At 37.5% G+C, this 14,662-nt stretch overlaps 1 long non-coding RNA gene across 1 annotated transcript; it reads left to right on the forward strand.

The window, feature by feature from the left end:
* The first annotated feature begins 2,852 nt into the window (after window positions 1-2,852).
* On the forward strand, window positions 2,853-3,895 carry LOC133821362 (uncharacterized). Its single transcript, XR_009887511.1, has 4 exons — window positions 2,853-2,920; window positions 3,008-3,117; window positions 3,506-3,613; window positions 3,752-3,895. It is a non-coding gene; the product is annotated as an uncharacterized LOC133821362 (long non-coding RNA).
* Window positions 3,896-14,662: the final 10,767 nt, after the last annotated feature.

A 14,662-nucleotide genomic window follows, 5' to 3' on the forward strand; every position in this document is an offset into this window, starting at 1 on the left:
TGGAAGGTCGCAGTGTTGGTGTTAATTTGAATAAAATCATGACGCAATAGAAGGGGGTGGTGGTTTAAAAAATTATTAATACTGAGTCATGATCAATACCTATATCCATACATTAAATCAACACACAAAAAGAAAATTAAAATTCCTCTTGTATCCTATAAAAATTCCTTGAGTCTTGTTGTATAATCAAACGATCCTTTTATCCTACGAAGACTCACACTTTAGTCTTCCAAGTCATTCTTCAAACACACAAGGACGTGTGGGCACATAGGATTCACAGGTTTGACTATTTAGGCTCTCTAGATATTCTCAACACATGAGTTCTAAAGAGTTTGGAGAAGAGAGAATATTGTAGAGAGTTCTAGAATTTTTTCAAGCTTAGAAAAAATTCTATCGATTCTTTTGATAGGTCTGAATCAACTGCCTTAAAAAGAATCACATATTTTTAGACTTGTCAAGATAATAAAACAATTTTATTTTATTTTAATTAAATTAATTCTAAGTGATTTGTTATATCTTTTATTTAATTATTTATTTTAATCAGATTAAAATAATAATTAAATAAACAAATAATATTTAAAATTCAAAATTTAAATCACAGGGACACATGGCACTATAAGTGGCGTCACTTAGATGTGTCCTTAATTTTTCTTATTTGATTATTTAATTAACTATAAGAAAGTATATTTATTCCAAATATAATATAAATATTATTTCAAAAAAATATGAGTTAACTCAAAATTAACCTTATCTTAATTGATTAGTTTGAATAATTATCTTATACTAAGATAATATTTTACTCTCTTTAATACTAATCAAAATAGTGATTAATATTCATTTTAATGAATATAAAGTTTTTCAAATAAAAATTAGTTAGTCAAATAATTAATTAATTGCACATAATTATCACTTAGCCCGAGAAAAATAATTCATTTGCTATTTAGTCCTTTTCTCCATTGATCTTGCCTGTGATATATTTACCCTTGACAGTGTAGGACAAATGGGACTCGAGGACCATGGACCTATAATACTAAGATCCAATAAACCAGACTATAAACTTATTTATTAATTCTATTATTACTCCACTATAAATATGAAATTGAACTCTTAGTAATAATATAATTATATTTACAGAGTATTCTCTTATAGTCCATTGATATAATCAACATATGTAGTTTTGTCATCCATTTATTGGTTCGCTAATTAGAGCTGGTCAAGAATTACCATTTTACCCTTCTTATTACCTCTTGTTCCTTAAGTACCTTTAATTCACTATACAAGTTTCTAGAGAATCCAAGAATGAAATAAATATTATTCAAAAAAAGAAAATGGTTCCCAAAATATAAATAGATTGTTCTCAATGCTATAGCTGAAACGAGTGCTCCACTTCCAACTCGCATAGTCACCTCGCCATTAGCAAGTTCCCTTTATGACTAAAGTATCTACATAAAAGAACAAATGTGGTTAGTCGCTCCCGAATCAATGATCCAGGATGACATGTGGTATTCCACTATACAAGCTTCAAGTGCAAGTAAATCACATTTACCTTTCTTTTTCAGATTAATGAGATACTTTTTACAATTTTTCTTCTGGTGACCTTCAACTCCACAATGGAAACATATTCCCTTTTGCTCCTTCCTTTTGGATGTATTGTCATTCTTGTTCTCCCTGGATTTTGGTGGCTTCATGCCTTTCTTGGATATCTTGCCCTTACTCTTGTTCATGTAGTTGTTCTTTGTCCTCTTCTTGGTTTTATCCTCAAAGGATGAAGGTTTCTCTTCAGTGACATTTGCCTCTACCACTTTAGTTATAATTTTGTTAAGAGACTCAAATGTCTGCAGTTCATTCAACAGCTGGGTCATGTTGAACTCCAACTTATTCATAATGTAGTTGGTAGTGCACTACAAGAATAAAAACTATTTATTACGTTTGATTGATAGCACTTAGCCACCTAAGCTACAAATAATTCCCCCCAATAAAAAAATTAGTACAGGCGCAAAATGAAATAAAAGTCGCGGGTCATTTTCAGTTTCCCACTCGCTAACAAATAATACAACACTCCCATTTTCTCTTTTCATCTAGGTTTAGTTATTCTTTTCTCCATCTGACATTGCTCTCTCTCTTTCAAGCTAGGCAGTTGATTCTAACATTGCACCACCCCCTTCTTCTTCTCCACCCCCATCGCTTCTTCTCCTCCTCCTTGGTCTGCACCTCTCTGCCTTTCTTCGTCCTTCTTTTTTTCTTTCGTCCATGAGTCGGAGCTGTGAATGGGTACCCTCAATGACTTTGGCCTCATGGCTGTGACGAGGAGGACTTCATCTAGGTGCTTGGGGTGTCGCGGGGAAGGACAACTCTAGTTTGCTCTTGGGTTCGGTGAGGGGTTCGACTCGTCTTCACAGAAAAGTGCAGCTGGTGTGAGGCAGAGGTTATTTCTTCTACCCTCTCTTTTTGTTTTCTTTGTTTAGAGTCATGCATTTCTATTTTTCTTTGTCCGATGGGAATTATTTTTTTGAATTCATAGTTTATGGGATTTGCAACACAATTTCAGTAAGATTTTTCTACGAGTTTTATTTTTTTGCTTCAGATTTACGATTATATTTCATAGCCATGAGTTTGTTCTATGATAGATTTTATTATATGTTTTGATTTGCAAGTATCATATTTGTGAAGTTGTTTTATCTTTTGTTTAAGATTTGTGTATCAAAACTGGTTTTAGATTTCAATTTCATATCAGATCATCAATGTATATGTATATATATGTGTGTGTATTTGTGTTGTTTGGCCTTGTTATTCTATTTTACTGTTTCAACTCATGACTTGTTGTCTTCTCAGTATTCTTATGAGCTTCTTCTGCAATTTCTGCATAAGTCTCAATCTACCATTGTACTTGGTATTATCAATGAGCATATCAACTTTCAAGGTACACGTTTCTTCTTTTACCGCTATGTAAAAATGCTTCCTTTATTTTTATATGATGTGTAATGTATGCATGTGTACTGGTTTGCAGTTTCTCCTGGACAGCCCAACTCAATTTCTGATGATGCGGAGGCTATTACATTGACTAGAAGCAGCCAGGATGCAGTTAGTCAGATTAATCAGAAGGAAATACATTGGGGGGTGAGTCAACAAAGTTATCTTGTTTCAATCGGGTTTGCTTTTTTCTGTTACCCCCTCTTTGTGCTCTGAGTATTACACTTATGATCCATTGATTCATGTTGGTATGTTGAAGTTAAAATGGAATCTAAATGTCTTTTATTCATTCCTTTTTCATTTGTCTTCTGATCTCAGTATTTATCACATGTTTTTCCCTTTTTCATTTTCATTCAAAATTATTTAGGAATGATAAGCATCATTCTTCTTTTCTAAATTAATTATTTAAAACTTGGTCAACCTACAGAGAGTTATTTAGTAGCCTAAAAGAGGTTTTTTTTTTCTTTCTATACAACAGTTTCCCATATATGTTTGTTATTAATAGGAAATTTAAGTAGTTGCCATATTTTTATAGTTGCTGGAAGACTCTTTGGAAGAACGCTTGGAAAAGACTAGGGGTTTGCTTTCTGATTCTGAAAAGGCAGAAGGAGAAACTAAAGAGTCGGAGTGGGAGGAAAATAAGGTACAAAAATGTTTGGTTATTTCTTTTACTATCCATATCTGTGTAACCTCTGTTTAGACTATGTTTGTGACTGTCTAGTTATAGGATATTTATCTGGCATCAGCTCTTGTGATGCTTAATATTAACTCGTGTGTTCAGAAAAGATCAGCAGAAGGAGGAAAGCAGGGCTCATCAGTTAAAAAGCTGAAAAAAAGACAAGGCAACAGGAGCAACAGGGAAAGCCACTCATCCTGAGACAAACATTGTAACTATGGCACCAAGAGTCAAACCAGAGCTTCCTTTTCCTACAATGTATTGTCTCACTTTCTCCCTCTTTCTCTTATGTAATTTATACATCTTTCGATCTATGTATTTTTGACCTAGGATGTGCCTATTATTCGAAATTCCACATATTTAATTGGGGGTAATGTAGCATAGAATCCATGCAGGGATTCAAATTATTTTGATGAGTAAATGTTTGGAGAAACTGAGATAAATTAAACATGTGATGTTGACATAATGATGTGGACACTAAATTACTTTTTGGTACAACAGGATTCTGATGTTTGAGTGTAATTTTTTCAACCTGTAAGATATGAGGACGCATATTTTTAGTTTTTGTATAGCTTGAGGAACATAGTTTATGTATATTGGTCTTGTGTGGATGTGACTATTCTCGATAGTTTAAATAGATCTTTTTATGATGGAATATGTTGTTTCCAATTTTAATTCTCTCTGTCAATCGAAGTCTTTCAGAGGGATTTAGTCTTAGTGTTTGCATACCTATGATGTTTATTCTAGCAAAAAAAGGGAAATCTACCACTGTTTTTGTAATGTTAACTTTAGATATAGGTTATTTGATTAATCTTTTATTTTGTTGCTTCAATTCAGTCGAGGTTGAGCAGTCTATACTTGATGACTTGAGAAACCATGTACAGCTAAGTAGTGTTGCTCTGCCATCCGTTAGTTTTTAAACATTTATCAATGCACATAGTGGGTATTGTCTTCGATTTTTTTTCGGTTCAACATTATCTTTCTGTTTTAGCAAAAAAAAAATTCTCAATTTCTTATCTTCCGGTTTTTCTTTTTCTAGTTTAAACTGTTCAACTATATCCCCTGACGGGTCATTGGTTGTTGCTAGATTTTCATATTCATCGCTGAAGGTTTGTTCTTGATTACATTTTCGTTGCATGTGACATGTCAATTGTTTGTGTTTTCTACTAAATTTGGTACACATTGTGCAGATTTGCGATATGGCAAAGCTTGGGCAACAGGCTATTGGTTGTAAGTCAATCCTCTGTTTCTACTGTGTTGAGATATTCTTGTACATAAATCAAAGTTAAAAAAAAGATATGCACGTGTTTTACAGTGTATAAATTAGTCTAGGATATATAGGCACACAATTTATGCCTTCATAAATTTCGCTTTCTGAAAAAGCACTGAGGCCACTGAGAGGTTCATTTTACACAGATATTTTGGATTCATATGTAGAATACTTTGAAAAAGAAGGTGCCTCAAAGAGTGGACTTGAATTTGAACAAGAGAAAGAAGTGTTTCGTGTATGCGTAAGTCTTTGCTCAGCATAAACTTATGAATCGAAGGCTTCAACAAAAATATACTAGTTTTGTATCAGCAGAGCTATATGTATGTTGTTTGTGCGTGTTTAGTTTATTTGGTTTGTGGGATCCTTCAAAAGTACTTATCAAATTTCTAACATGTTTCCATTTTTTTAGTTTCCTGATGCATCACAACCAAATGTAAATATGTGGTGCAAATGCAGGGTATTAGAAGATGGAAAGTTTGATATATACAAGGTAAGTAGAATTTTAGTTATATAGCGACATTCATGACAGTAGATTTTGTAACAAGAAAACAGGTTGATGATATTTAACTTTCATCATCAAGTTCTGAGGTTTGTGTTTTTCTCCAATTAATTATTCTTTTAGATTGAACATGTCTATACTCGTCACATGCTCAGAGACATATCTTGCCATGAATAGAATCTGGGCTTGAGGCTGGATCTGTGCACCAATAGAACTGTAACTACTTTTACTGTAAGTTTTCTTTGTTTAATTACAGATGCACCTATATCTATAGAATTTATAACATTTAAATTCTTTTCTTTCTTTGTTTAAGATATATTTATTGTTAAATCTTATTTGTGTATATCCTAAAACTAAAAAGTAAACAAAGGAACAAAATAGATCTAAACTTGTCTAGAAATATCTGGTTTATCACTTCATAATGATGCTGATTTTGGCTAAATTCTTCATGCTATTACAGGATGATGACTTGGAAAGCCTCAAATTTTTGATAAATTCTGCTGTTACAAAAGTTAAGGGTGAACTAATATGCTCCTGGGGAAGTTCATTTTTGGAGAAAAAATTCATGTGGTTGCAGCATGGCTAATAAGTAGTAAAACATACAAAAATCAAACACTATGGCTTAAAATCAAAGATGTTGACCAGTCTCCGAGCGGGGAAGCTACAAGGGAAGTTGTTGTAATGCTGAAAGGAGTAGCTACAAAATTAGTGGTATATTTTCTGTTTCAACTCTTTTGTGAAACATAGTTCAAAGCCTCTAGAACATGTTATTCATGCTTCAAAAAACAGAACATAGAACATAGAACATGTTATTCATACATTAATATGCATGTATTAATGTATTGTTGATTATGTATATAACTGCATGCTTTGGAGGCCTTTGTCTACACTTATAGTTCCATTTTCTTTATGTTACTTGTTCTAATATACATGACTAAGCCTGGTTTTTATATTCTCTTTTGTATTATTTATATTCACACACACATGTATATATATTTCTAAAAACACTAGTTACTTTTTCTTTCTCTTCCCCCGCCCCTCTTATATTCCCCTGTAATTTAATAAATGCTCCAGGGTTTAAACTATTTTCAAAAGCATATGCTTAGTTATTCAATATTTTATGTCTTTTTAGTTTTATAGTAATTGTTGCTGTCTAGTTGGAATGTTGGATAATGTTAGATGGTACAATGTAAGGTTCTTGTTTACACTTTATTTTAAGACTGGTGAAGACAATTATAGTCTCTTTCTACATTCCATATTTAAATGGAATGTTTCCATGTTTTGAAAAAACTTTATAATTAATAATATAAACATAGGGTATATGCATAATAGGCAGTTTTTGTTAGTTGAATCATTCTTAATTTCTTGTTGCTGAAGAGAGGAATCCTCTAAGTGTAAAGCCTTGTCTTAGGGTTCATAATTTTTTTATTAACTTAAGAATATATGGATTTTGCATTATTTACCACAATTTGCTACTTAGTAATTGGTTGTAATTTTTAGCTAGATGTTAGGCACCCAATAAAAGGTAAAAAAAATGAATAAATGAAGTTGTGGGTAGTGTAAAAGATTTTCTTGAAGGTGAGTTATATTTTGTGGTTAAAGAGTGTCAGTGGTCTCTTGAATACACCTTTAATCTGTTCGTGGGTCTTTTTATTGCTGATGCACACTAGTATGTTGAATAACTAGAATGAATCTTTATTGATACCAAAACCAGATTACAAGGGGTTCCAAGACTTATTGAGCTTGGATTTCTCCACAGAGAATTCACTTTATAAAACAATACAAATAATCAGATAGATCCCCCCAGACCTGCGTACCACCAATGTATAGGTATTCTCTTTGGTCACTCAGGCTTACAACAATAAACTATAGAACAATACAAATAATCTTAGGTCATGAGGTTTGGCCCTGCTAAGCTAAGGAGCCAAATTAAACATTGCAAAAGAATAGGTGCACAAGGCCCTCACATAATGAGGTCTGGAGTGCCCGAGCGAGGTTGACATGCTCATAGGTCGAGATGTACTCACATATGTGAGAGTTGACAAAGGCAACTAAGGCATGTGCCTACCTACGTGCAAAGGACACCCGAGCCATGTATGGTGAAGGCACCCAAGTTATATGCCTCACCATAGCCCCGCGCACGTCTCGCAAGGTACGACCTCGCGACGGAGCCAACATTCTTTCATCACTTCCAACAAAAAAAGATGCTAAGGCGTTCAAAACGCCTACGACAACTACAAGGTGATGAGGTTGGCCGGGACAGAGTAGAGCGGATGGCTTCCAAGAAAGAGCCCCCTATGCCTAAGCATAGAGGTAGGCCGGAGGAACCTCTTCCCCTAAAGGAGGAGAAGGAAGCATCATCCCTAGCTATCCGACCTGATGGAGGTCATTTAGAGCCACCAATGAATCCACTTCACTGGCCCCCAGTGGCACCACGCTCAGGCCACCAAGACCCAGGTCCATCGACGCACGGGTCAGGCAAGGGTCCCAGGGTACGCTCGGTAAGTTATAGCTCAAGGACTCACTTCTACAAGGATGAGATATGCAAGTTACATAAAAAGACTCGAAGGCTAGAAACCACGATAGAGAACATGCAGGAGGTCTTAAACAACCTACTGCAAGGAAATTCAATCATACCCCTTCCTAAGCATAAAGAGAATGAGCATGAAAAAGGGGAAAAAATTGTCCCTGTAGATGATGGGAGACCTCGACTTTCCACCAGTAAAACTCCCCCGAAAAAATCCCATAGGGGTCCTAAGCCGTTGAAATTCCCCCAAGAGCAAATGCAGAGGGAAGACAATGGTCGTAAGAACGAAGCAGAAGTCACCTCAAAATAAGCGCCCCCTATCCTAAAAGAAAATCTCCATGGGAAGAGGTATGAAGTAAAAAACACGCCCCTTGCGGTTCCCCCGAGGAACACAACCAAAGCAAGGGTTCAGTCTGAGGACCCGCGAGACTCCTCAAGCAAAAAAAGGAGGGGATTAGACACCAAAATGAAAAGCCCTCGAGGCAGGATTACCATTTCACTTGGGGGGCACAAAGATGACAGAATATGACCGTGATTCGCCCTTCACAAGGGAGATCCAGACTGAGCAAATGCCCACCGGCTGCAGAGAGCCTTGCATGACTCCGTACGGGAGTACTAAAAAGCCCTAAGTATCACTTAGACTCCTTCAATAACTTGATGAGGTTAAGAGGGATCAACAACAGGGAAAAGTGCCATTTCTTTGTCGTTACGCTTAAAGTTGGTGCGTACAAGTGGTTCAAGAGGTTAAGGCCAAGAACAATCATGTCATGGCAGCAATTCTTTTTTTTTTTTTCTATCATTGTAATTATGCTTTCACAAACTGAAACAATATACTTCGGGCTTAGCTCGAGGTTATTTCTTCTCATGATAATCATATAGTTATTAGTACATGTTCATTATTTTGTGATCTATTTTTTATCCCCTTAATCTATTATCTTGTCATGTTTATGAATTTCAAAATCTTGCACACTCGCAATCATATGGGTTATCTTTAGATCGAGATAGGTTTCTGATGGCTTGACCAAATAATTCTTATCGATATCCTGGTTATACCCAGAAATTTTCCCGCCTAATAGCGTTATACCTGTTAGGAATTACGTATGAGACCTGGTTATGTCCAGGATTTTTTCCACCTAACAGCGCCATACCTGTTAGGAATCAGGCCCTGGATCTAGTTTTGTGCAAGAGTTTGTCCCCTTAATATCATTATACTTGTTAGGAATCAGGCCTCAGAACTGGTTATATCCAAGAGTTTGTCCACTTAATATCATTATACCTGTTAGGAATCAGGCATTGGACCTCGTTATATCCAGGAGTTTGTCCGCCTAATAGCAGTATACCTGTTAGGAATCAGGCCTCGGACATGGTTATATCCAGGATTCCCTAGTTGACTTCTAGTTTTTTATTTGTTTTTTAATTTTCCTAACTTAGTTCGTGATTTGAATTGCTTTGAAAATCTGAGCTTTAAAAAGCCGTTGAATAATCAACTTTCCAAATTCTAAGTTTTGAATTTTATCTAAATATGCTAATTCCTTTTAAGGCTCTTCGAGAGTTATATGCCCCCCAAATGATCAGAATTTACTGATATTCTAGGTCGCTTTTACAAAATGAGCACGTGATACATCACAAGAATAAAATAAATATATTGTTCTATGTTTCAATTATGTAGCAATCCAGTGTTATTTAAATAGAATGAATTTTATAAATAAGCCTTACATGGAAAAGTATTGAAAACATCAATAAAAATAACCAAGTCATCCTATTACTGATAGTATTTTTTAAGAAGTAAGGCGTTCCAGGTCCGTGGGACCAACCTCTCTACTTAATCGACCTAGTTTCAAGGTTCCCTTTCATAGGATTTCCACGATTTGGTATGGTCCTTCTCAATTCAATCACAATACACCTTCTTTGGGATCTTTACTTGCCAAAAACACCCTTCGAAGTACTAAATCACCGAGTCTGAGTCTGCGGCCTTTTACCTTTGAGTTAAAGTAATGAGTGATTCTTTGCTGATAATGGAAAGAGGCAACATCTCACGCGAAGCCCCGGGTGTAAGTTGAGGTGCCTCGCATAGCGAGTTCAGCCTCGCAAAATGAAGCCTAGTCATTCTTGCGAGTTTGATGAGTTTAGTCTCACTTAGCCCCTTCGGTGCAAGACAAGAGGCCTCACTATGTTAGGCCCTTGTGAGAGGCGTTCATGCACCGTGTCTTCACATACGGAACATTTGGGCATATTAGGGCTCACTATACGAGGCCCTCTTCTCTAGGTGCAGAGCTTGTGTGGAGGCCTTATGCATAAGGCTAGTTGGGCGTATGGGCTACATAGGCATATAGAGAGGTCCTCTTCTCTAGATGTGAACCTTATGTCAAGGCCTTATGCCTAAGGCAAGTTAGGCCTCACTATCAAGATTCTTGCCTTTACAGACCTTGCGCAACTAGATATTTTGAGAATTCAGATATGCGGGCCTCGCTATGCAAGACCCTTTTCTTCTATGGCCTTGTGCCTTCATTGATAAATGCTTTAAGGGATAATTTCCCATATTCACACTTGCCCCTGACTCCATAATTATACTTTTAAGTGTTCTTGTAGACTCCTTCTTACATTCCTCATTTGATATTTATGGAATTCTTGCTTTATTTCACCTTATGAGGAAGCTCAACATTGGTGTTTTATCTTGTGGTGTATGAAGAAACACAATATTCATTTGGGTGGTGTGTTTCTTTGTAGTGTATAAAGAAATACAAAAATCAAAAAGCTAGGGTGGTGATACAAGTACATCCTTGTGTTTGAATGAGGGCCAATCGCTTACGGGTACAAATCTCGAAGTTGCCAAGGCTCTTGATCTCCACCATTTACCCTGGATTTGATCCAAGGACTAGGAAGTCTTGGCTCTCCTTATAAATACCTTAAGGCTTAGATTCATTTTTTCACACCAAAACTTACTTAGCTTAGTGGTATCTCTTTGAAGTTATTTCGAAGGGCTCTAAGGTTCTATCCTCCATAGAAGCACTCTTGAGGTAATTTTGGCCCCTTTTAAATTTCCTCTCTTTTTTAATTTATTTTTCCTTATCCCATGCTTATATTGCAGGTTGAATAAAGTGTTTTCACTTAAGAGTTCATCTTTGCAACTCCAAGGGGCTCATCTCATGCATGCACAGGGGCATGTCTCTGTGAATTCTAAGGCTTTCCTTCGCATACCCAAGGTCTCGCTTACGCATGTCTAGGTATGCTTCCCTTCACTGATTATACATGCATTTATTTCTTATCGTTTATATGAGGGTAGGGGTCATAGGACTGCATGTATCTTTTCCTTAAAGAATTCTTCATTTCTCTGGTGTGTTAGGTATGTATACATAGGATCTTATCTTACCTTAATTGCATCCCTTACATGTTGTAGATATAGGGTTGTTTTCACGTGCACACATCTGTCAAGTCTTAGCTTGCCCATGGCATCTGGACGGTCCTTTAAAGTCTCTCCTATCAAGTGGTCATCGTCTGACAAAAAATCCGATACCCATAAACCCTCCGCAAATGCAGGTGTGTGAATGCTCTACTTGCAGCAGTTATCCTTAGGCAAAAGGTATGGGGCCTTGAGAGTGAACTCGAATTTGTCAGTAGCAGCGAGGGTGCAGGTTTCTCCCCATGGCATGAGGCATACATGGCTCAAATAAAATCAACCCTTTAGGACTGTATAGTTGAGATTGCTTGCCTAGAAGAAAATTTTCCTCATGAACCTCCAACCCCCTACGACGCTGGACCACCAGACGTTGGGGGTCCCACCCATGGGGGTGATGATAGTGATCCAACCTGAGTTTCTTTCCATGGTCTTTCCCTAGTTTCTTCCCCCGTCAATGACTGTAAAATATAGAGTTATGCAGTATGCGGGTAGACATAGGACACACAGGGAGACTTCTAGGAGGTTGATGAAGTCAGTCGCTCACAAAATGCATCTTGTTTCTATTTAGGTATCAAACATGCCAAGGTGGATCACTGGTAATTTTTAAATTATGGACATCGAGTCTACCATGACTCGGACAAAGCTTTCCAACATGGTGAAGGCCCATCAACTTTCGTCAGACATTAATTACACTATTCTGACCCACGATGACCATGCATACAGCCCACCAGAGGGGCTTGTAGCTTTTAGCAATTCTTTGATCAGGTCTAGTGGGTTGTAACGACCCAAATTTGCTAATAAGGCTTAAGGCCGTGATTAATGCACCTGGAGGGCAATAAGTGAATTATTGTTATAATATGTTAATTTATGTGAATATGTGATAGAGATGCATGTTTAGTTGAATTAAATATGCATGTGGGCCCCGTTTGGATATCAGCGGTATGTCTGTGATTTAAGCCTGTTGAGGGCATAAATGTGATATATCTGTGTAGCACGATCTGAGACAGCCCTAGTGAGCCGTTAGTCAAAAGTCACAACGGGGTTGAGAATCCAACCCGGGGCGGGTCGAGGGGTGTTACGGGTATCAGATGTTTATGGGGTTACCGGGTTATGGAAATAAATATTTGGAGATGTATTTGAGGTTAGAATGTCTAGGAGGAAATATGGGGGAAATTTACCATTTTTCCCTCGGGGGACGTTTTTGGTACCCTGAGCTTTGAGATAACCTTATAGTCTTAAATTGAATAAAAAATACTGGGAATCATTTATAACTCTCTAAACAGACCCACTCTCTCTTCCCTCACTCTGTTTTCTCTTCCACACTTGAAAGCATAGTGGTATTTTGGAGGAAAACCAGTCAAGAACTAACGAATTAAAGCTAAGTTTGGGAGACTCTAACCAGAAATCTAACGCTTGGAGCTTAGGGAACTGAGTTGGGGATTCAATTCTGTATAAGGTAAGCTTTCTATTATGTTGAGTTGTGTTGATTGCAGCTGAATTCTGTTGATATTGGGTGTTAGGACTTAGACATGCATGGTTTGGATTCTAAGACTAGTTTTGATTGCTTGATGGGTGTGGAAATTGGCTCTTGAGTTTGTTGGTATGTTTAGGTTGCATGAGTAATAAATCTTGGTTTAATTATGAGGTTGGGGGTGATTTTGGTTGAGATATATGGGGTTTGGCTCGAAGGAAATGCAAGGAAAGTGGTGTTTTTCTATGTTTGAAGACGAGGGCCACGGCCCGTGTGCACGCGAGACCTTTGGAGGCCATGGAGATCGAGGCACGGCGCGGCGCTTGGCCAAGCATGCCGCAGCCCGTGTGTGCTTCCAGGGAGGTGTCTAGCCTCTGTTTTGAAGCTATCCGCGGCGCTTGTGGGGTGGGCCGCAGCCCTAGTTCAAGGTGCAAGGATTTTAGTGGGATTTGACTTGGGAACCTAATTATTAGGGATCGAGATGGATTTTATCACCCGAATTGATAGAATTCAAGATTTTGGAGACTAGAACAATGACTCAAAGCCATTTAATGGATTAGAACTTGATGGATGAATATTGTTAATGCGTTGTGTTTAGGGCTTCGGTGAGGCTCGGACTAGGGAATTGTGCTCGGGATATCGGTGCTTAGAAAGCTCAGGACACAGGTAAGGAAACTACCGTTCCCATAGAGCTTGTGTTGCAGAGCTCGGCCCTATGTGATTGTGTTGCAGGGCTCGACCCTATATGATTGTGTTGCGGGGCATGGCCCTTTGACTGGATTTATGTGTGTTTTAATATCTGTTTAGTATATAATGTGTATGTATTAATGATGGAACGGCGATGGCCGGGAACGGCGAAGGTCAGGAATGGGGAAGATCGAGAACGGCAAGGGGCCGGGAGCAGCGTTTAGCACACGGAGTGTGAGTTGCCAGGGTGAGACCCCAAGGGATACTTGGGATATCCTTAGGGTTTAGACCGCGAACCCAGGGCCTGGTAAAGTGCCTAGGACGGCATGGTCGTACTTGTATGACCTGGTGTTGGCTTGATTTTATCTTTAAGTGTTTGATATGCGTTTATCATCTATTTATGAGAGTTTTCTCACTGGCCTTCGGCTCACGGGTGGTCTATGGTGCAGGTAAAGGCAAAGGGAGGGTCAATAAACCTTGAGTATGGCGAGCGAGATGAGCGGAACGTAAATGTCCAGTCTATTTGGCTGCCACGGCCAGAGGTGTTTTTGGTAGATGTTTTGTACAAAACTTTAATTTTGTCGTTTTGTCAGATTTAATTATATTTTGAGTTGTAAATATTTCTAAGCAATGTTTTTGGGATCCCAAATGTTAAATGTTTTATAATTTTTCAATAAAAGTTTTATTCTCAAGTTTATGACTCTGATTATGATTTATTTACACTTTTGTCCTAAAACCTCAATTAGCGAGTTAGTTTCACATTTTAAACTCACTTAGTAACGACTCTAAGGTAGTAGGGCGTTACAACTTGGTATCAGAGTGTGCCAAGGTTTATGGTTTCTGGAGAATGACCAAACATGTACGCTCGATGTCAGTTGCAAGCTTGAATTAAGGTTGGTTGGTATGATTGACCATTATGTTGAAATATGTGCTTAAATGCCCTGTTTGCCTGCTTATTTGATATAGAGCATGATGAATGATTTAATGTATGCATGATTTCAGGGCATGGCCCGTTGTGTGTTATATGTTATTTGAGTGTTATGTGGATTGTTGCTTATGGTTGACTGATGTGATTGGGAGGTGGTTTTTGATGCTGTTATCATGCATGATGAGCGGCGTCATTGGTTTCAGGTATATTTGTTGAGATGCCTCATCAATCATCTAG

This window comes from Humulus lupulus, chromosome 3, assembly GCF_963169125.1.
Source record: "Humulus lupulus chromosome 3, drHumLupu1.1, whole genome shotgun sequence".
Classification (NCBI taxonomy): Eukaryota; Viridiplantae; Streptophyta; class Magnoliopsida; order Rosales; family Cannabaceae; genus Humulus; species Humulus lupulus.